Source organism: Epinephelus moara, chromosome 1 (assembly GCF_006386435.1).
Source record: "Epinephelus moara isolate mb chromosome 1, YSFRI_EMoa_1.0, whole genome shotgun sequence".
In the NCBI taxonomy this organism is placed as follows: Eukaryota; Metazoa; Chordata; class Actinopteri; order Perciformes; family Serranidae; genus Epinephelus; species Epinephelus moara.
In genome coordinates, this window is record NC_065506.1 from 12,664,149 (window position 1) to 12,686,181 (window position 22,033).

The 22,033-nt window shown below is 40.2% G+C and overlaps 1 protein-coding gene across 8 annotated transcripts in view; it reads right to left on the bottom strand.

The window, feature by feature from the left end:
- LOC126392917 (A-kinase anchor protein 13-like) overlaps positions 1–8,127 on the bottom strand; it is a 140,974-nt gene extending 132,847 nt beyond the window's left edge. For 5 of the 8 annotated variants that reach the window (XM_050048727.1, XM_050048717.1, XM_050048708.1 and 2 more), the window contains exon 1: positions 7,901–8,126. The gene's annotated coding sequence lies outside the window, so the exon portion shown is untranslated. Of the gene's footprint in view, positions 1–468; positions 610–7,900 lie in introns of those variants that run through there. The other 3 variants (XM_050048690.1, XM_050048663.1, XM_050048672.1) reach the window with 2 other exon arrangements.
- Positions 8,128–22,033: the final 13,906 nt, after the last annotated feature.

A 22,033-nucleotide genomic window follows, 5' to 3' on the forward strand; every position in this document is an offset into this window, starting at 1 on the left:
AGAAATATATCAGGTATTTCATAATAACCATAATAACAAGTAGTTTTATGTAATACAGTAGGTATTAATTCATAGCCTTCACACACAAACAACTGGCCTTTGATGAAATGTTTGTGCAGAAATAAAATGTTAATTCCCCATAAGCAGAGCACACTCACAACCTAATTTAACAGCAGACTCTTTGGTCACAAATGTTGTTATCAAAACCATTAAGCGTTATCACGAGGCAGACGTTGCTAGGCACGGAAGGTGCATCACAGTCAAACTTTGCCCTGGGGAATATTATCAAAACACAAACAAGCATGAAAACCTTCAGAAACAGTGTGTAACTTCATACATAATAATGCTTCGCTTTAGTTGACATCACCACCTATAACCTGAGAGCTGCTTGTTAAATTGTTTGTCTGTCACCTCACACTGCTGAGCAACTTTTAAAGCAGCACATCAGTGTATCAATGGCAACCTTACCCGCAGTGTATTTGGTGATGACGGCTGCGAGCAGACTCCTTCAGGTGCACATTAAATTCATTTTAAGTCCATCAGAGAGAGCAGGTGTGTTTATACTAGGCAGGTATCCCGAGTAGCGGGCATGCGAGCTCTCACCACACTGATTACACTGAGCTAAATATGGCTTTGTGCTAACACAGACAGTAGGCAGATCAAAGCCCTGATGTCAGAGCAGAGAGGCGGAGCCTTCAGGCCACAGGTCAGGTGTCTGTTGCAACTGCAATGGTGGAACTATCGCTATCTTGCCTCTGCCTTGTGAACATATCCTTAATAAAAGTGTTGAAGTTTGGAGCATGTGCAGACACACACTTATCTGTCTCCTATCTCTCTGTCAATCAGACCAAATAATCAGCAGCAGCGAGAGTGCTATGCTAGGATAACATACAGAGAGGGGTTCAAGGCCGTGTTTTGGTGTTGGTGGAAAAATCCATTAAACAGCATGGTCAACAGCTGCTCAACCTCAACCATTTAATTATAGGGAGACTGAGATACATTACATATTGGTCATGATTTTCATGTTTTTCTGAAAAAGTACCAGACAAGCAAAACAGGCCAGTGGTGGAAAAGTATTCAGATCATTTACTTAGGTAAGAGTTGCAATGCTACACTACAAGAACTGCTGTTAAAGCTGCAACCTTCACCTGATTACTCAATTAAACCCTTGACTGAAAATGCATCTGCAACAATTCTGATAATCACTTAATTATGTCAATTAAAAAAACTTAAGTGGTTCCAGGTTCTCAGACGTAAGACTTTGCTGCTTTTCTCTGTCTCAAATGACAGGGAAATTAATATTTAGGAGATTTTGATTGTTTGTCAGACAAACAAGACACCTGATAAATCATTTTAGACTCTATTATGTGATAAGTACTTGTTACTTTTATGTTTTACAGACAGCTGTATCTAAATGAGATGATTTCTTGAGAAAATAATAGGCAGCTTAATCAATAACAAAAATAATCACGATTGCAACTTTAAATAGCAGCATAGTGCATTTTAAGTATCAAAATTGAAAGAAATCATTATGAAGCATCGTCTCTGTAAGTGCATTAACATGGAAAGAGAACTTTAATGTTGCAGCTGGCTGATTTTAATTTTAACTGATTTTTTTTCCTTTTTTGTGGGTACTGAAATCTATTACAATGCAAAATATGTTATAAGACGATCATATATTTTTTATGTGCAATCTCAATCTGCAAAGTAACTAGTAACTACAGCGCTATTTTTAAAGTGTAGTAGAGTAAAATATACAATATTTACCTCAGAAATCTAGTGGAGTAGTAGTATAGTATAAATTATTTAGAAGTAGCCTAAAATGGAAATCCTAAAGAAATGTACAACAGCCAATCAAAAATACAGATTTTCCTCTTATCTGTAGTGCTATTTATCAGTCTAGATAGTTTTGGTGTGAGTTACCAAGAGTTAAAGATATTGGTTGTAGTGATGTCTGCCTTCTCTCCAGTGTTATGGAACTAGACAGCACTCGGCTTGCGGTGCTAAAAACACCCCGAAAAATTCCATTTGAAAAACTCATCAGTAAAATCTCTTTCAAGAAATCATGATCGGTTAGTCAAGATAATCCACAGACCCTGTTGTGAGCAGTTTCACATAGGAACTATTTTCTGTCTACCGAACTAAACCCGCCAACTGTATCACTGTGCAGAAGGAAGTGTGCATCTACTCATGGACAAGAGACTCGTGCTTGAGAAAGTAGCAGATATAAGCATCAATGGCATCCTTCTCAGCTGAGCTGTAATCTGAGCTAGCTCAGTGGTGCTACATGAGCCAACAGTAGATTCACAATTCCTTCTGTGTGATGATATGGTTGGTGGGCGTAGTTCGGAAGAAAGAAAATAGTTCCTACATGAAACTGCTCACAACAAGATCTGTGGATTATCATTAGTAACCGGGTCATGATTTCTGGAAAGAGACATTGCTTTTTGAGTTTTTGAAATGTATTTTTTGTCTCTTTGAGCACCACAAGCTGAGTGCCATCTAGTTCCATTATACTTAAGAGAAGGGAGGCATCTCTACGGCTGATATCTCCGGCACTCGGCAACTCACACCAAAACAATCTAGACTAATAAACAGCTCTACGGTACGAGGAAAAATATTTTTGATTTTAGGGTGACCTGTCCCTTTGTTCTGTGTTGAGTTGTAGATGCTGACTATGAACCACAATGTCCCCAGTTTAAATTTGGCTAGTGGCCTTTGTCCTCCTGTCAACTCTCCACTATCGCTATCTAATAAAGTCATAAAACGCCAAAGAAATATTTTCAAAAATGCACTATGTGCTGGACAGAATACATTTTTTATCAGCAGTATAGAGGGATCTTGGTGTCTGGGGAGTCTGAAAATCTCTTGCAACAAGGAACAAACTTTGTCCCTGTCACACAGCAGACAGAGGCTCAGTGTGGCCTTCTCTATACCTGGCATTAATGTAATTTCCATCCATACTGAGTGTGGCTAGATTCAGTTCACAGGTAGGAAACACCACCTGTATACATACTGAAATCTGATTTCAATATGTCCACAGGAGAAGACCTCCTTCAGATAGCTTTGAACCAAACAGTAAATAACCCAGCAGGTTTGTACTCCATCCATCCTGACAGTCCAGTTTTTGCAAGTATCTATTTGCATCATTGTATTTGAGCCCCCACCATCTTGTGTTTGTTTTGTGTTTGCTTCCTGGTGAGTCAGCACACAAAGGTTTATTTCTGTCTATATGGAGACTTCAGTCAGTTAATCATTGTTGTCATTGCAATGAAATGCAAGTCTGGCCACTTCTGGAGGATACTTTCTATTATCAGACCTCTGTGTGATTGCACTTTATGCATTTTTTACAACATCCAGTCTGGTCAGAGTGCAGATGTAAACAGTATTGTGTCATGGGTAATGTACAGCACAGCACTGCACATACATATGCAGCAACTGAAACAAGCAACAAACGTCTTTTTTTTAGCATGCTTTGATCAGAAATTTGATTTGTATCGGTGCCACAATTCAGGTATTTTATCTGCACTATCTTTCAGAAGTTTCACGGTACACTACCCTACCTTTGGAAACAGGTGTTTCAAACAACCATCCTGTTTACCTGCTGCATATTTTCCTATGAGAGATTCATAAGCAACAGAAACTTTATTTCATAACAAACTTCTAGCGAGCAAAGTTGACAATTTTTTGAAGAACGATGCGGTAGCACCACAGGCACGGTAACAATTAACAGCAAAGTCTGCCCGATGAGTCCCGAGAGGAAAGAGACACCACCCCGGGGGCACAAAATGTGCATGAGCTGCAAAGATGGCTGCTGTTTTGGAACAGTGAGTGCGGCTGCTGTTTGGCGTGCTGAAAGGATTCCAGTCTTAACAAAAACTGAGTCAAGGCCTTATTGTGAATATCAGCAGGGAATTAAGCAGTCGCCCTCCCAGGCATACAAAACCCATCCCACATCATGAACTAGTACCTGTTAGACTTCCTCTAATGCTTCCATTCTATAGTAAATACAGTGTAATTACAAGGCTGACACTGTGCAAATCCTCCATCATCATTAAATTAGGGGGTTTGTGAAGATGAGAAATTGGCTGGGTTCACTTTGGAGCCAGCAGAATCCTCATGGTAATTTACAGTACTCTCAATGGGAGGCCAACTCCTCTTTCATTTGTCTCTTGTACTGGAGCTAAATACTTATTTCTGACTGGGACGGCCTCACCACTGCGCCTAAAGTTTGCTGAAATAGACACATAGAGAGTAGACTAATACGCTTTTGTTAAATGGAATCACTGTGTAGTGCTCTCCTGATAGCCTTGTGAATAAAAATGTATTTGCGTATGGATGTTTGGCAATCTAAGAACTCAACAGCAGCCCTGTCTGCTGCTGCTTACTGATGCTTGTAGTCAGTAAAATGTGTTAATATTTCATTCTGGGATGAAATTCTTGCTTTCATATTTCTAAGATTGTCATTATAGACTTACCCAGTGATTAAATACTTGACTCTGACAACATAATGGCTCTGATATTTAAGACATTTAGGAGTATATGGGGTTCTTTAAAAGACAGCAGCACTTACTATAACTTCTTAAATTCAACATTTCAAAACTAAAACCTTAACCTGTTCATTTAAATCACTGTACTGTGAAAACCCCATAATCTTAATTGTGGAGACCTAATTTAGGAAACCTACACCTTGAACCAACCTTAAAAACGGACTTGTTAATTTCAGTCTTGGAAAGTAGACATCATTGAGATTTTTTTTCCCAATGTTGCCAAATTACACAAACATGTGCATATTAGACTGGCTCTAAAGAGCAGAGTCAAAATGTGGCAAATGAAGGTTAATGATCTGAGTGTTCAATGGTTCAAATCCAAGGACTTACTGAACACTCTTCCCTCTACAACTGGCCAACATCCTTATAAGCAAGGCACGGAAAGCCAACAATCTCCACTGGGGCGTCTCTGTAGCAGCCACCAGTAGATCACTAAAGATGTAATGGACTGTTCCCAGTTTGGAACTGAATGTTAATGTGAAGCTCAAGCAAACTTCCTTTAAGATATAAAAGTTAAAAATTAGCAAAGCATTTCTGGTGATACTGTAAATCAGGCACACCCTTGAGACATTTCAGGAATGAGTATGAACAAGTGTATTTCCTCCTTTCACATTGTCACGTCCTCTGCAGAATATCATATGAGGATGGTGAATACTTGGCCTACATACAAAGGCTGAGAATCACATTCACAGGCCAGTCCCACAGTGGAAAGCATCCACATGGAGAAACGGACAGAGGCAGATGACTAGGCTGCCCACTAGACTACAGAGTCGCAGAGACTGAGTCAACACTGACTGTAAGAATCTCTGCAATGTTTGAGGAGTCAAAACCAGTGACTACAAGGGTCATAGCTCTACAGTATGCTGGAGAGGTGATAATATGTGTGGCCATTCATTGTAATCCATACTCTCAGACAGAAAATAATGAAACATTTCTATGAAGTAGGAGGTAATAAAACAGGTTTTACATGCTCTAATCCTTCCAGCTGCTCCTTCCTGCTAGTGGGGCTCATTATTATTAGTAGTGTGCTTGTTAAGATAGTGTAAAGCATACAAACATTTGTCAGATTAGTATCAATTTTGAGGCAAAATATCAGTTTTAAAGAGGCCAGAATGATATAACATCAGAGCATCCTAACATTTCTAACTGTCTTTAAGGAAACCAGCTTCTCAGTCTTAACTGGCTACTACACATCTTCACTGGAGCAGTTTCCTGCACTGAGTGGAATATGGCCCAAATAATCCTGGAAGTGAAGATGTACTCCATGTTGCGACTTCTGAGCGAACCTATGGGTGTGTAACAACATGGGAAACCAGAGGGCGGCCATGTTTATGCGCCTGGCTCTTTGAACGTGTTTGAGTGGGTGAGGTCAAGCGAGTGTAAATGAATTAGTAGGCTACTGTTTTTCTTTACATGTGTGCAGTTCCTCCCACTATCGTGAAATATAAAGCTTGTGCAACTAAACTTCCTTGATGAGGAAAGAATAGCTCCGTAGAGATTTGAAGTGTGTCTGCGCAGCCAGACGCTGTCTTTATAATGATCTTATTGTGCTTAATGAAAGGTTTATATAAGCTATTGGTAATTACTCCAATATGGACGGTTAAATAGGGTGAAGTCAGGTAAAATGGGAGAAAATTAGGTTTTACATCTTGGACTCTTAAAGCAGCCAACCACCAAACATATTATTGCATTTTAACTAAATGTGCTTTACATGAAACAATGACTTTTATTGGTCTGAATTAACTAGGATGCACAGAGCAAAGATTTAAAAAAATATCTGGTTCCAGAACATGCCAGGTGAGCCATGCTGCATGCGGATTTTCTCTTTCTGAAAATAAGAGAACTGCAGCTAAAACAATAAAGGTATAACCCCAAAAATGGTTGTAAGATTTGCATTTTATCAACTGTTTGACTTACAATCAGAATCTTTTCACAATAAACTTTACTTTTTATAGGAAAGGGTAAAATGGGACAAAAGGTTAAAATAAAATGGGACATTTAAGTGATGTAAAACCAGCATGTTTTTAGGCTGCCTGGTCCAATAACATTATGACTAATATTATTGTGTATTGTTTTTGTCACTTAAAAAATAAAGAAAAAAATCAAAGATGATGCAGTGAGTCCATGTCAGCCACAACACCTTATTATAAGCAATTATTGTTACACACATGCAAGCACACACATGCATGTCCATGTCCATTGTAGACAATATGGCACCAAGAAAACAGACAGCAAAAAACAAAACATGGAACACATGGCAGAAAACTTGGAGGAACTTTTTGATGAATAGTGAGGTGACATTCATGATTTAATAAATGAATGAGGGTTAAATGGTTAAATGGATTTAACCATTAATAGAACAAGAAAACATGACTGTCCCATTTTACCTGAACATGTCATCAGAGTGAGGTAGGAGTTATTGATGTGTTTGACCAGCCAAGGTTTCTTGAGTATTTTACTTAGCAAAATATTTTCCTTATATAAATATACCAGAAATATGTAACAAGTTGTAAAAGTGACACTTGAGGTATGCTTCAGAATTTTTTTTTATTTTTTTTTTTTTTATACTCTACCAAAAAGTGTCCCAAATCACCTGACTTTACCATATATCTGCATTTATCTCATATTCTTAGTCATGTAAAGGGATTTTATATCATACCTGGAGCCTACTGATTAATTATGCGAAGCATTTACTGAGTCTAATATCTCCCAGACTGATTTCTGAAATACAGCATGACATAGCTATTAAAATGATTTCCCAGTTTGACGTTATCACCATACAGAGTGACTCAACATCACGTGTGATTTCTCCTAACATGTACAATGGGATAGTAGCATATCAATAGTAGGGTTCTCCGCTCGTAGTGTCAATTACTTCCCCACGTATAGTTTTATGTATCTCATATTGAATTTATTCATGCTTAGTGTGTTTATCTGAAAGAATAATAGGCCACTCCTTAACGGCATTAACAAGTTTAGTGCTAACGAGGTGGTGTCGGGTCATGTTAGCACACCTTCAACTCGTGTAGTATGAATATTACGTGTTTTACATTTTTTGTATGGCGGGCTATCATTTTACATTTGTGTGGGACAACTGGGTTCGTCCTCGCTGTCGCTGAGTTCACAGAAACGTGAGAAGTTCCCACATCGGCCCTCCAGGCTCTGTATGAGGATGTCATGGCTACCAAGCAACAAGTTAATAACCGAGCGAGCAGCACCCATTAAATAACTCCTCTCTGTGTAAAACACACCGCTGAGAGGTAACAGTAACAGTAACAAAGTAACGCCGGGGCTGTGTTCATATCAGTGTACAGTTAACGACGGGCTCCATTATAAATGACTCCTCTTACCTCAAGCAGATGAAGCTCAGTGTGAAGAAGAAGCAGCAGCAGTTTGTGGACGCATAATATTCCTGCTGATGGATGGAGCCGCAGTGTTTTGAAGCTGGGCCCAAATGTCCTTTATAAAAAGTTTGTTCTGGAAAGTGAGATGGATGAGCGGCGGTGTGGGTCTCACACCAAAGTCTGCCCGGTCACGAACAGGACGGTACAGTCCACTTTCTTACAGTTGTTAGTGTTTCCCAGGACAACTCAGTGGGAGGAGTCTGCACGAGGGCTAGGCTATTATAAGCACTATTTGCATTGGGTTTCTCTCAGGAGTCGAGTTCAGACTACAGGAAGTTAATTTTAAGTCATGAGGTAAGCCAGACTAACCTAATTGATATAAAAAGTATGTGTAGACAACTTGAGGTGGGGTTTTATTATTGGGACTGTTCCCGTTCAAGTCTCGTGGTCGCTCTTCCGTGGCAGGATGAAGCTAGAAAAGTTTTATTGTCATCCTGTGTGTGTGTTTTTCACAATAAAAGGAGGAACTTCAGTAAAGTTTGACTCGCCTCATGAAGATGACTGACGCTTCGCATTGGGTTAGATATGTTTTCAAACTTTCTTTGTTCTGGACTTTGACTTATTCTTGATTCCGTTGTACTGTGTGTTGATTCTGTAACATAGGGATCTAGGGATCAGGGGTGTAGCACTATATTCTGGGGCCTATGCATAAGCAGTCTCTGTTGGCCCCCCACCCTTCCTCTCTTGATCCATGCCCCTCTTATGCGCTTTTTAATTTTTAATTTTTTTTTTTACAAAGTCAATTTGCTTTCTTTTTTACTTTATTTCTCCTCTTTTTTGGATCCCAGATTTCCCTTTTTGGGGGAAAGACATCACCATCTACGCTGGTGCTCCCATAGCATAAGCAGTCACTCACCATTCAGAGCCTTTAATGGGAAAGGGGGGCCTCACAGAGCTTCCACTATTTTTCTATAAAATGTTCAGTCTTTATACCGATTTATTCATCCAATTTTAATTTAGTTAAGGCACTTACTACTCAGATATTAAAAAAATTAATAATAAAAATAGTAAAATAAAAAACAAGGCCAAACCTGAGTAATCAGTCCCACTTTCTCTCCACTACAACGCCCGTGCTAGGGATGCTAATGATTAATTGACGATCGAAAAAAGCATTTGATTGATTTGATGTGACACTTAATCGATCAAATAAAGATCTGATTCAGAAATTTTTAAAAAAATGTGTAGTCTCCTTTTACGCTCTAGCTATCAGCAGGGGCGGACTGGCCATCTGGAGGTTCTGGAGAATCACAGAATGGCCGGTACTCCAGGACGGCCGGCGGCCGCCACGCAGTCATCACCGTTTTTTTTTTTTTCTTTTTCCTTTTTCTCCCTGATAATCTAGTGTTCCACGTCCAGTCCGCTAGGTGGCAGCCTTTAAATTGGATGCCAGCCAGCCAATAGTATCTATGGCCACCAATCAAATTGATGAAGAAGGAAGCGCATACGTCACGCAAATCGAGCAGCCGTGTGCAGCAGGTGGGAGAAACATTACAGCCTCTTTACATTGTGATTTATCATAACTCATACCATGTCTTGTTGTGTGTTTCAGGCAGTCACCTGCATTGTATTGTTCAGCAGAGAGACATCTGGAGTGTGTCGTTTATTTCTCAGTGAGTATTCTACACTATGCTCTTAACACAACATCTAGTCAACATCGGTGCTATTGCTATAATTTGGAAGGTATAGTATTATGTGTTAAGATTTAAGTATTTTGACACCCATGTATGGGGCTGATGAGTTTCCGCGTACCGGTTGTTGTGGGCTGGGCCGAGTCAAAGTCCAGGGCTGTTTTTTAGTCCCAGTCCGCCCTTGGCTATCAGTAGAAGGATGTATTTTCAAACCTTGACCAGCATTGGCAAACAAAAGGCGCAATATAACTACTTTAGGACAAGCCAGCCATCTTGAGGTCTAGAAGAAATGCGCCGTGGTGACATTGGGAAATGAAACAGGCAAAGCAAAGCACTATTCAGTTATATTAAATGTGTTTCATATGTCCAGGGTTCTAGATCTCTATATGTTCTATGGGCTCTGCAATTGTGTCAGAAAATATGTAATATTTTGTCTGCTGTGATTGAGGAAAAAATACATTTGGTATTGTCTGGTATAAGCAAAGTTCTTCTGTACTATGGTTAACAATGATCAATTAAGGATAGTGCTTACAAATGACAACCCTATCAGCTACACCTACAGCTGTGTAAATTAGGCCACAAAAATGGTTTCAGATCAACACAAGAAACACACTTGGTTGCTCTGGGCAACTTCAATGTCATTTTGGACCATAGATTATTTGTTTTGTGAGTTTGTTGGTGTTTGTGTGTGTGTGTGTGTGTGTGTGTGTGTGTGTGTGTGTGCAAGACTCCATATCACACAGGCGGGCCTAAAGTAGCCTCAACCCCCCCACTAGCTCAGTAACTGTGGTCATTAAAACTTTGCTTTTATTTTGAAGGCAAGCCTTAAAGCTGCAAATGATGTAGCTACCAACTACCATGGCCTAAATTGACATAGATCTTACCATGTTTCCTGTCATAAATAAATGAATAAGAAAGACAGAAGTATGAAGACGTTGTCATTGCACAATACATTCACTGTTAGTTGTAGTGTTATCAAAGTATAATCACCCTGCTGTGCTGTTCAGACCCGCTCTGGCATCACTTTGATGGAGCCAGTTTCCAACATCTCTGTACTTTCTCCACCACTGGAGCTGTCATCTACTTTTCTGAAAGAGCGACCATACATCTTATCATTTAGAGGCTATAGTGATACTATATAAGGATCAAAACGCATTAACTTGTAAGGTCACCAAGTCCAGTACAGATACTGTGTCTGAATATCATGTGAAATGCCATGGTGACTGCACGCCACACAGTACGATAAGGTCACTGATCCCAGCAGACACATTATCCTGCACGAATCTGTGGGAATAGTCTTTCTTTCTTTCTTTCTTTCTTTCACAGGTGAGTAATGTATCAAGCAGTGGTCCAAGTGGTCACACTAACCAACCAGTGTGAATCACAGATATTTGGACCCCAAAGTGGTGCAAACATTAGGTGTCAGTTACGCTCTATACGGAGGTTTCACTGCTGTCTCATCGTGACTGCATGAGGTATATCACCTTTAAGGCACAGGGGGACAAAAACTCTTGTGGTTTGAACTGCCCTCTGCTGGTTCAGAAGGCCTTCTGCAATGATCTGTGAAAGCAGGGGCACATCCGGGGATGTGGTGTCAAGTGAAGGCTCCCAAACTCTCCTGAGGCATTTGCAGGATAGGTTTTAATTGACGGTGCAAGCCATTGGGCAAATACTTTTGTTAAATGGTACTGAATTGAAGAGTAATGGAAAAATTAAAATGCTTTTGCTCTGAAATGCTCTCTTGGATGTTTGCCTTGTGAGAAGGTTAAAGTTTGCACTCTTTTTTATTTATTATACAGACCCATAGACCAATAGAAAAGCAGTCTCAAGCAGAGAGCAACAAAACAAGTCATGAAGTATGTGCACTTGAGTAAAATGGCTTCCTTATATTCAGAAATAATTCCTCACCTCTGATGAGCCCTCAACTGCCTCTGTTCTTCAGCAACCCATTAGTGTTAAGTGTGTTCGGCTCAACATGTGTCAACCCTCCACAGGAAGAAACTGTACAAAATTAGACCTTGTGTGTTTGTTATACACACAGCTATTAATAAAGGATGCCGTGTTCAGAATAACCTCACTTTTCATCAGGTTCCTGTGCATAATTTAATGTATGAGTGCAACGATGGCAGCGCTGAAAAGGAGCATTCATTCCTTATCTGTAGTTGACCAAATAAAGGTATGTTATTTATACTTAACTTCAGAAATCAACAGACTTCATTAAAGCTTTTAAAACATCCCATATTGAAAACGGGTAAGACGAAGATATGTTTAAAATCCTTCCTTTACAGAGCGCAGACTCATCTGACTGGCATCTTTTGAGTGACATAAATCGAACAGAGATTTTATTATGTGGCTTTGAAAAAGAAAAAATAGGCGGCTTTCAGCTGAGCCTTGTGAGCATGTGAGCCCACACTTACAGATGAAATCATTGCTAATAATGTCAGAATGGCCCGAGGACAAGGAAAAGAGGAAGTTTTTTTCATGAAACAGAGGGAGTCTTGACAACTGCACATCCTTAAAGATTTCAACAAGTGTATTTTGATCATTTTATGAGCCAACTAGGAGTCCACACTGATGGCTGTGAGAGCAGACTTACCTATTAAGAGTCAGACACAGATTTCTGAGACTTCGTTCCCAACTCAGACTGTAGGTTTGAGTCTGTCTCTCACTCTCAGCGTTGCTTATCTGCTGTTACGGGTCATAACTGTGACAAAAGCATTACTGATGAATCACACCATCGTCTGCTGGCTTTTCCAAATAAGTGCCTGTTGCCAGAAAGAGAAAAACACAATAAATCCTCAGCTGCAGCAGGCAGAACATAGAGACTTAGATTAAGCCTGATAGATAGAGAAGTAAAAATAAATATTAGAAAATGTTTAAACTAAAACGAAATTACTGCACATTTTAGGAACAGTGGTTATTACTTTTTCATTTCTGTGCCAACAAGAAAATGAAAGTGCTGTTGATTTCGAAAGAATAAGAGCAGTTATTAGAACCAAGAAATTGTACAGATGCTAAACCTTATTTTATCTTTTGTTTTTTCAAACTGACATCATGACTTTGACTTGAACTTGCGCTCACATACTGCGGCAGCTAAAGCTACAAAACTGTGCAGCCAACTATGTAATGCTGTCTAAACCTCAACTTTCTGCACTTTCTGTATCTGACACCTCATCAAACACATGCACACAGTGTTAGAAACACAACAGGTATACGGTTTCCATCACTGTACGTGAAATTGAACCACAGAAAGGTTGTTTCGGAGGCCCAGCAGGCAGCCGGGCCTTCCTCCCATTGCAAGCATCTGTGCTTGGAGCTTTGTGTCTATCCTCCACCTGTAACCAGCCAAGGGTTAGATAAATGGCAGGTGGTATTGAAAAGAGTCCCCATTCACCGCCATGCTGAGCTGCACTTAGACACATTATTGCAGTCTGGAGGAGGAGTGGAGGGACGTGGGGGGAATGTTGAAGCAGGGCGGTCTGCAGACTGCCAGAACACAAGCGAGACAGGGAAACAAGAACGACACAAAGAAGTACATAGCTGCCTTTGTGCGACAGTAAAAGGAGGTTTTGTAAGTTGGAGGACTTGGATGGAAGAGGATGGAAGAGATAGCGCAGAAAACCCCCCCAGCCAGAGTAAACACTTGGATAGAGAGACAAAAACACACTAGTTGCAAGAGAAGGGAGGAGGGAGACAGAGAGAAGGAGCGAGAGGCATATCATTTGGCTGAAGTGCCTTCAGAGTGCTGCACACACTGTCTCGCAATTCAGCGGAAAGCTTCTTACACTCGGCAGCACTGTCCACATTTCCTCTCGCTCAGTCTGGGCCTTGAGGATTTTGTTGGTTTTCTTCAGCTGCACTGGGAAAGTTTTGCAGCCCAAAATGCCAACACATGGGAAATGCTTGAAAGTTTGAACTTCAATACTCAAACTATCAAACACTTGTCAATAGACTGCCAGTTAAGCTGCCCATGTACAACATACTGGCCAGTCTGCAGTGATGTTTGGATTTCACACTCAAGCTTTGAATGTCAGTTCAGATGATTTCAAACCAATGTCAATATCAAACACCTGAATTAAAGCTGGCAAAATATTTTTACGTCAAGGTCCATTTAGTAGCTGCTCTGGGGCTTTCAGTCATACCACATGATCTTTACCAGCGGATGAGGTTTACTCAGGTATCATGACATTTCCATTATCTCTGAGCACATGGCTTTTCACCCATGTTGGCTTTAAAGTTGAGATTCAGTGTTTGATTTTGACCATGGTTGACAAAACACTCCCATGGCTTTTGATCATATCACATGATCTTCTTCTTGTTTTGTCAACTGTTGTTTCAAAGGTCAAAATGAGCTTAGTTAATGTATTCCTGTGAAATAAATAAATAACTATTTTTTCCCCCCACAATTATTAGCATTACTTTATGAATTGACCTTGCCTGTTTTTAATATGCTGTTATGCCTATTTCTTTTTTTAAATTTTTGTGACCTTGTCATGGTGTGCTACTTGGCCAGCTGTTCCTCGCAAAAGAAATTTTAATCTCAAGGGACTTCCTGTTAGAATAAAGGTTAAATGAAAAACAAATTTTAAATAATCTTGAACTTGAGCATTTGCACAATTGGGAAGCCAAACAGAAAACATACATTGTGTTTATTGTCCATTTAGACAACACAAAATTACATCCCAAAAGTACATTATGTTATTTTGTGGCAAATGTTATTTAACAGTTACCTGTTTACACAGCCAGCAGACAATAAGCAACATCAGTATTCATTTTGGAGTCATGTTTTTGGCCACCTGGTAAACGTCACTCTCACTCTTCTCACTGTGTTTAACAGTTAGTCTCAAACTTTGCCAGTCTGCCATTTAATTTTAGTTTGTGTTGAAATCAGCTGCCTGCTGTGGCCTGAAACAAAACTGATGAGAGTGCAGAGACTGAACCAAAACTGTAAAGTTGTGGTAAGTAAAACCAAAACAGTAAGCTAAAAGATGCTAAAATGCCCTGTTGAGCTGAAGGAAACTGCAAAGTTGGTTGATAATTGCCTGTGGGTTCATCACCATGAGTGATCCCTCTCACATTAAAGAATCATTTGATCCATTGTTTATGCAAAGCAATTATTAATGCAGCTTTAAGTTAATGGAAACCATCTATTTGAGAACTGTATCAAGGCTGAAGAAAAAAAAATCTCTCTGCGAGTAAATATCTGATTTGTATACTGTATAAAAAGATCACAACACAATATCTTGACTGTTTTTTCTTTAAAGTTTCTCGTCATTGTTATTTTGGCAAAGTTGACACACGTTCAGAATAAAAACTTCTGACAGCATAAAGACCAAAAAGATCTCTGAAAGCTTCCCCTAGGTTGAAGCTGTCTGTTTTCTTGGCAACACAGTTCACTCAACTGCCACCCACCATTTGTTTTAGCGGGGCTTTTTACATGCTAACCCTACAGGTAAAACAATCCTCGGGGGATTTCACACAGAGTCTCTGTAACTGTCAGCTTTAAATTGACTCTGGATGTGTGATTTTCTAGCACATCCTCGTTTTTTCTCCATCTCAGCTTGTAAGAATGTCTCAGAGCATCAAAACGTACCTCAGAATTATCTCGATACTGTGTGGTGTAATTGCACGGATAACAGTACACCAGTCATGCTGCTGTCATTCAGCCGGTAACATCCAACACTGCCATGCCAGACCCAATGTGTGTGTTCCTGTTAACAGATAAATCTGCTGATATTCCGTGTTGTTGTTGGGTTTTTTTAATTGTTAACAAATCCTGTGAAAACACCAAAACCAACTATGAATTTTCACCCACTAACAGGTACTGCCTGTGTATCCAAAGCCCAATATTGCTTACTCCTCTCTGCTGTGCCTCCATTGTTGTTCAATAACTATTAAGAACACAGAAATGAGTCATGCTGGGGCAGTGGGTGAAATCATCCTTGATTACAATAAATATGAATACTTTATTTCGAGGCAATCCCACAAACTGCTTGTGCCAGAAATACCCATGAGAGCACTAAATGTGTAAATACACAATTTACTCCAAAACTTAAACAACGCGTTTATATATAACATCTTCTGTACAACCGGACCATCAGCACCGCTTCCCCTCAAGGCTGCATCACTTCCCCTCTGTGTTTCTCCCTGTACACCAACAGCTGCACCTCCAGGCACCAGTCTGTCAGGCTCCTGACACAGTGGAGATGATCGTGGATTTCTGGAAGAACGCAGCGCCACCCGCCCCTATCACCCTGTGTGACTTCCCAGTCGACGCTGTGAAATCTTTCCACTCCCTGGGCTCCTTCATCAGTCAGGGTCTCAAGTGGGAGCTGAACATCAGCTCCCTCATCAAAAAGGCACAGTGGAGGATGTACTTCAACCTGCCAAAGACATTGATGCGGCACTGCCATCATTGAGTCCATCCTCATCCCCTCAGTCACCCTATGCACAATGCACATATTGGCTGGACTGTGAACTTTTTTACATCCCTACTTAAATTTTTGCACATCCTGCACAGCTCTCGTATTCACACTTTTATGGTAACTACTTTGTCTGTTTTTATTCATCTGAATACATTTATTGCATGTTTAATGTATGCATTAAAAAAAACAAATTTCTTGTAAGTGAAAACACACTTGGTAATAAATTCAGATTCTGATTTTGAAACCAAAGAGCTTGTGTGCCATAGAGAAGGTAGGGAAGTCATAACGTAGCAAAAACATTTTTGGGAATGGTCTTTTTATAGGATTTGTTGGCAGTAAGAAAAATATAGACAAATGTTATCCTCTTCAAGAATTTGACAGTTTTTGGATTCTTCATTCACCATGGAGGCTTGACAGAAAAACATAGTTGTCTTCCTGAATTCAGTCTAACAAGGGGTAAGAGATTTACAAAGGGTCATTTGGGGGGTTGTCATATACATTTAGACTGATCTCAAACATGCTTATGAATTCTTTTTAAGTGCAGGAAATCATGGTTCTATGTCTATTGTGTTGAGTATTGGAATATCACTGTGATCAAAACATTGTTGGCACTAATGTGTGCATCAAGGTGAGGCATGGTGCAGCTACATTAGCAAGCTATATGCTGACAATATTTACTAAAAATAGACATTTATTATGAAGTTGACAGTTAAAACATGAAGTAAAAACATTTCCAGGAAGAGACAGAGGGAAAACACAGACCTTCCACTGCCACTGGTCACAATTGAGATACAAATGATATGTGATGATGAGATAAATCAATTACATTAAAAGCATTCATGAATCATTTCAGTCCCTGTCATGTCCACGAGATGTCAGTGTCTGTGGTACTGAAGGTCAGTAAGTCCAGATGATCCCATCAGCTGGGATTTACTCTTTGTGGAGTCTAAACACACCACAATACAAATCACTGTCACACAAACAGTGTGTGTGTGTGCGTGTGTGTGTGTGTGCGTGTGTGTATTCCACCAATCATACTGAATGGTGGAAACCCATTTTCAGACCTAACAATGGAGGGCTCAAATGATTTTCAATATAGTAAAACTATGATTGAATTGTGTTTGCACTCACACTGCCTGTGTTTACGTCAGAGTTTACCAACCTTTGTCTAAGTCCACATGTAAGAAAACATGTTGTGTATGTGTCCACACATGCATTCCTGGGTGCTCGCCAGAGACCAGGTTAAGTGACTTAAGCCGCGCAGACGTGTCCAACCAAATGAGAGGGATTTTGGGAGGTTGGACCCACGCCGCCTCCCACCCACCTCTACGTACAACCTCCATTCACTGAAGCCCAGCAGATTAACTCCCTCAGATCTCTCATCTTTAATTAGGAGCAAACAGAAGGAGTGAAGGCGCTGCTACTCCAGAGAGAAAATAGTTTAGAAATAAACAGAGCAGACCTGATTTATTGTTGCTGACACATGATCTCAAATTTCATCTCTCTGAATAGTTCTATATAAATACATTAGTGCTATTTCAAATATTGTATAAACTCATACAATTTAAGCAGTGTGGGAAAGGAGAGGATGCAGTCATAAAGTTAATCACTTACGCATTTGGATTATGTTTCGCATTATCAATCGTGTCAGAGACAGCAACATTTTCACATTGGGTTTTTAACTCCTCACCCCATGCACATTGTACAGATAGATAAAATGAGCCACAACAAAGCCTCCAGGATGGTTCCAGGACTTGACCTGGCTCTGAGAGCCAACATAATGCTCTACAACTATTTTAAAAAGCAACATCCACCCTAAAAAATATGACACTGACTCAATTAAGGCCCAGTCAGCAGAGAAAAAGTAGCACAAAACTATGTGGCAGTAATTGTACCAGCAGGGTTTTGTTTTCTGTGTCTCTCCTCTGTCTTGTTATCTTAAAGTTATTTCGTGCCCACATACAGAAGATGAGGCACTTAAAAAAAGAAAAGAAAGAACTGAAACATGAGTAGGTGACACCAGAACCCTGAGGGGCTTATAAACAATATTTCAGGAACATCTGACAGAAAGCAAACAACAATAACATTTATCAAGTGTTCATGTTTGACAAGAAAAGAAGAGAAAGTAAATAATACCCCGAGTCAATACAATTTATGCTATATTTTAAATTGTGTGCATTTCACTGACTGCTTTTAATGCCTGCTCCTCAACAAGCAGCTAATTGCAAGGATGTCAGCGGTGAGGAAACAAACATTTATATGACCCTCACATCTCCATCTTTCAAGTTAGACCAGTAAGAAAAGGAATGCATGGAGTGGGTTTTATCGCTTTTTCCCAGAATCCTCCCCCAGGAAGCTATTAATTTCCTGGATGTTTGCATGAGACGCCTCTGCGACCCAGCTTGCTCGCCATTACAGGGATTGTGTAGGCCAGGCCCCTCCTCCTGAGGCAGGCCTAGCAGCCACCATCAACCGTAATCCCAATGTGTTCACCAGAGGACGAAGCTCTGCAGATGAAGGGCAGAGACGTCAGTGTACGTTAGCAGCCAAACGCTAACTTCCCCTCTCGGGATACCTCACATCTACATGATCACATCAAGATGTGACTTCACACTTTATCATTAATATTAACAGGATTCAGGAGCTGACTGTCGGGACTCGATACTGGATTATTCAGTTGGAGTGGTCCAAAAATGTCATGATGGTGTTATGATGAATGTAGCGTGTGATTGGTGGATGGTGCGTCTGGATAAATGGGTAAAAGCAGTCAAGGGCGGGGCTTGGAGGAGGGGTTAAATGGAGAATGGTGAAGACAGAGAGTGGGGGCTAAATTTAGCCAATGGCTCTGCTGGGGTGGAGCTAATCCTCTTTGCACTCGAATTATCTGGCCTTCGGATTAGAGAGCTTTGCCTCTATGCAAGACATCTACTCTCTATAATGATGTCCCATAGCAGGCCGTACCATGTTCCCTGGTGGGGGTGGATGGGTTGCCAGACTGAATGAAGAACTTGTTTAATGGGGCAAAATCACTCACTGTTTGCTGGTGTGAGCACCATTTTATAGTGTTTTCCATATAGTGACAATTATGTGATATAATGTAATGTAGTGAGCAAGCAATCGCAACAGATTGCACACAGTTAGCATGCAATATTTTTTCTGGACAACTTAGACACTGTAGAATCTCCTACACAGAATACATTGTATTGGAAATTATTGATAGTGAAACTTGAACATGTATCAATAAAGAGTTATGGAAGTATAAAGGGAACAGCTGTAAGTAGGACTTAGCTGGATCTAATGATATGTAGCCTACTGCTGCATATTAACTTACATAACAATTAATATTCATGTCTTACTGTCTCACATTCTGGGCAGGTGGATCTGTAGAGTGACTGTTTGCAATCTGGGGGTCAAGACTCAAATCCCAAAGGATTTGTATAATACAGGGGGAAAAAACCCTCTTTGATCACAGCTGCAAGACGAATGCAACAAGTGCAGAGGGGTCACATGTAGACATCTCCTAATTTTAAAGGGTCACAAGCCAAAAACGTTGTGAGGCACTGCTGCAGAGGATGCAAAATGTAAGAGTTAGAATTACCACTGTCCATTTCCACGCTACAAATGTGTACATTCGGGTTACTGCATTGTGCATCAGAATATGACAATGTCTACCACTAGTGTTAGGTTAATTGTGTAAATCTCTTCCTTAAAAATTGACCCTTCACTAAGTACCGCCCCCGGACACAGACTGGCCAATCATAACGCAGCATCGGGCCTGCTCAGACCAGGGTCCGACAACAACACAGCTGGGCTCCATTGACTCTAATGCAGTTGTTGCAGATTTCCTTCATTTTCAGGCTGGTTTTGTGTATTTGGAGCTAAATGTTGTGCCTGAGGACAGGGAATGAGACTCAGTAATTGACTGTCTTTATCCACAGTTACAGACAGCACTTTTAAGTAAAGTAGAAACACCAGTTACAGTAAAGTACTAAAGAATAAGCAACAAAACTTACTTAGGTATCAAAAGTATGCATCAGCAGAATCGCCCCTGTCAGCTTTATTGAAACACGTCATATATGGTATAACCTAATGTATTCATATGAGCAGGATATTAATGCTATAGAAAATGTTTTTTTCTAGCAAAAGTGCAAAACAATTTCTTGTACCAGCTTGTCACTGGTGAGGACTTTCAGCTTTTTTTTTCTTATGTAATCGAAAACTGAATATCTGCAAATTTTTGACTGTTCATCAAATATAACAAGCTATTTGAAGATGGCACGTTGGGCTTAAGGAACTTGTGACAGGCATTCCTCACAATTTTTGACTTTTATTGACAAAAAACAATAATCAACTAATACTCAAAATAATTCAGTAATCTATGGAAATAATGATATATTTACTTACTAAATAAGTATGTACTTGGTTAAATGTGATGTCCACCACACAGCAGACATTCTGGAGATTTAGTGTCTTGATGCACATTTGGATGCATCAAGCTTTTCACTTTCACATTATGGGAGGACAGTGTAAACACTCCCAGTAAAAACAAACTACATAAAGATGTTTTGGCAGAGTAAGACTGCAGACAGCAAGCATTGAAGGCCTCTTGAGGCATAAGCAATATATCCATATATTAAAAGCTTATGATGTTATATAATATACTATCATTTGGGAAGAGCCTGGCATCAGTCCACCAACTGTAACTGCTTTTCTCTCTGTGGCAGTCCTCTTCAATCTGTATATTTTCTGTATGTAAACCACAGGAATGATATGTGGTGCAGGAGAGCTATGATTATCCATCTCCAGCAGTCAGTGCCACTCAGACACATCCATTATCACCTCTGCACTCAACCACGCCCAGCAAAATGAACCGCCAGGCCTTCCTTCCTGCTGCAAGGAGGAATATTTTAGCCATTTCTGCTGATGTGCTTATCCGGAGTGAGTCAGGATGGATGAGCAGCTGCAGTGATCTGATGGACCTGTTTACACCTGGTGTTAACATGCATCTTGGCTGATGCAGTTACAAGTGAAGCAATTTCAGTCTGTCTGTCATTTCACACCTGGTCTTAGAAAGTGTCTCTGCATGTGTATCTAGTGAACACTTGGGATTGGATCTCACTTCCCCACTCTATATGCAGATAAACACAATATCATTTCCATTTGTAAAGATCGAAAGTTGTTTTTAACCAGTGGGAGGTAGTGATGCACTTCCTGTGCCTAGTGTGCCGGGAATTAAAAGACAAGAAGAAGAAGAAGAAGAAGAAGGAGAAGAAGAAGAAAAATATCAGACAATAGATAGAAGATGAAGAAGACAAAGAAGTGAACCTCCCTTGAAGGAGAATGTTCTTCAGCCCAAATAGAGGTCAGACAGCATGTTTCGTGCATACTTCATCCACAAGAATCCATTTACCTGTTGTTGTGGCTTCTTCTTTTTGTTAAACACTTTAAAATACTGCCATTGTCCAGCAAATGAGTCTGTACCTCCGCTTTGCTAAAACAATATGGCCCAATATGAGGCCCAGACCACCTCTGAACGTGGTCTTAGCGATTGGATCTTAGAACGGACTGAAGATCCATTGGGTGCATCACGCCTATACTTTGCAGTGTCCACTTGTGATGCCATCACCCAAGACATATGTTAATACCAGGTGTAAACAGGGCCGATGAAAGGACATACAGTTATTGCAGGGATGCGCAATCTACTTATAGGCCAGAAGTGTCCATCCTGGCTGGTGTAACTTTAGACAACCATTATCTAAATATGCTGTCACAGTCCACTACTGTGATGACACACTACACCTGGTGTAGTGAATGAAATCTAAATTGCACACACTCTTGGGGATCTCTTGACAATGATCACAGACTACTGAAGGCCCAGACTCAAGTCTCAAGGAATACAGTATGTCTACCAGCTCCAGCACTGCTGCTCTGCCAGCTGACGATGACATCTGACCTCTCTGTAGAGGAGCGTTTTTAGAGATCAAGAGTATCACTAAAAAGCCAGTAGAGTGCATCCACAGTTTGCA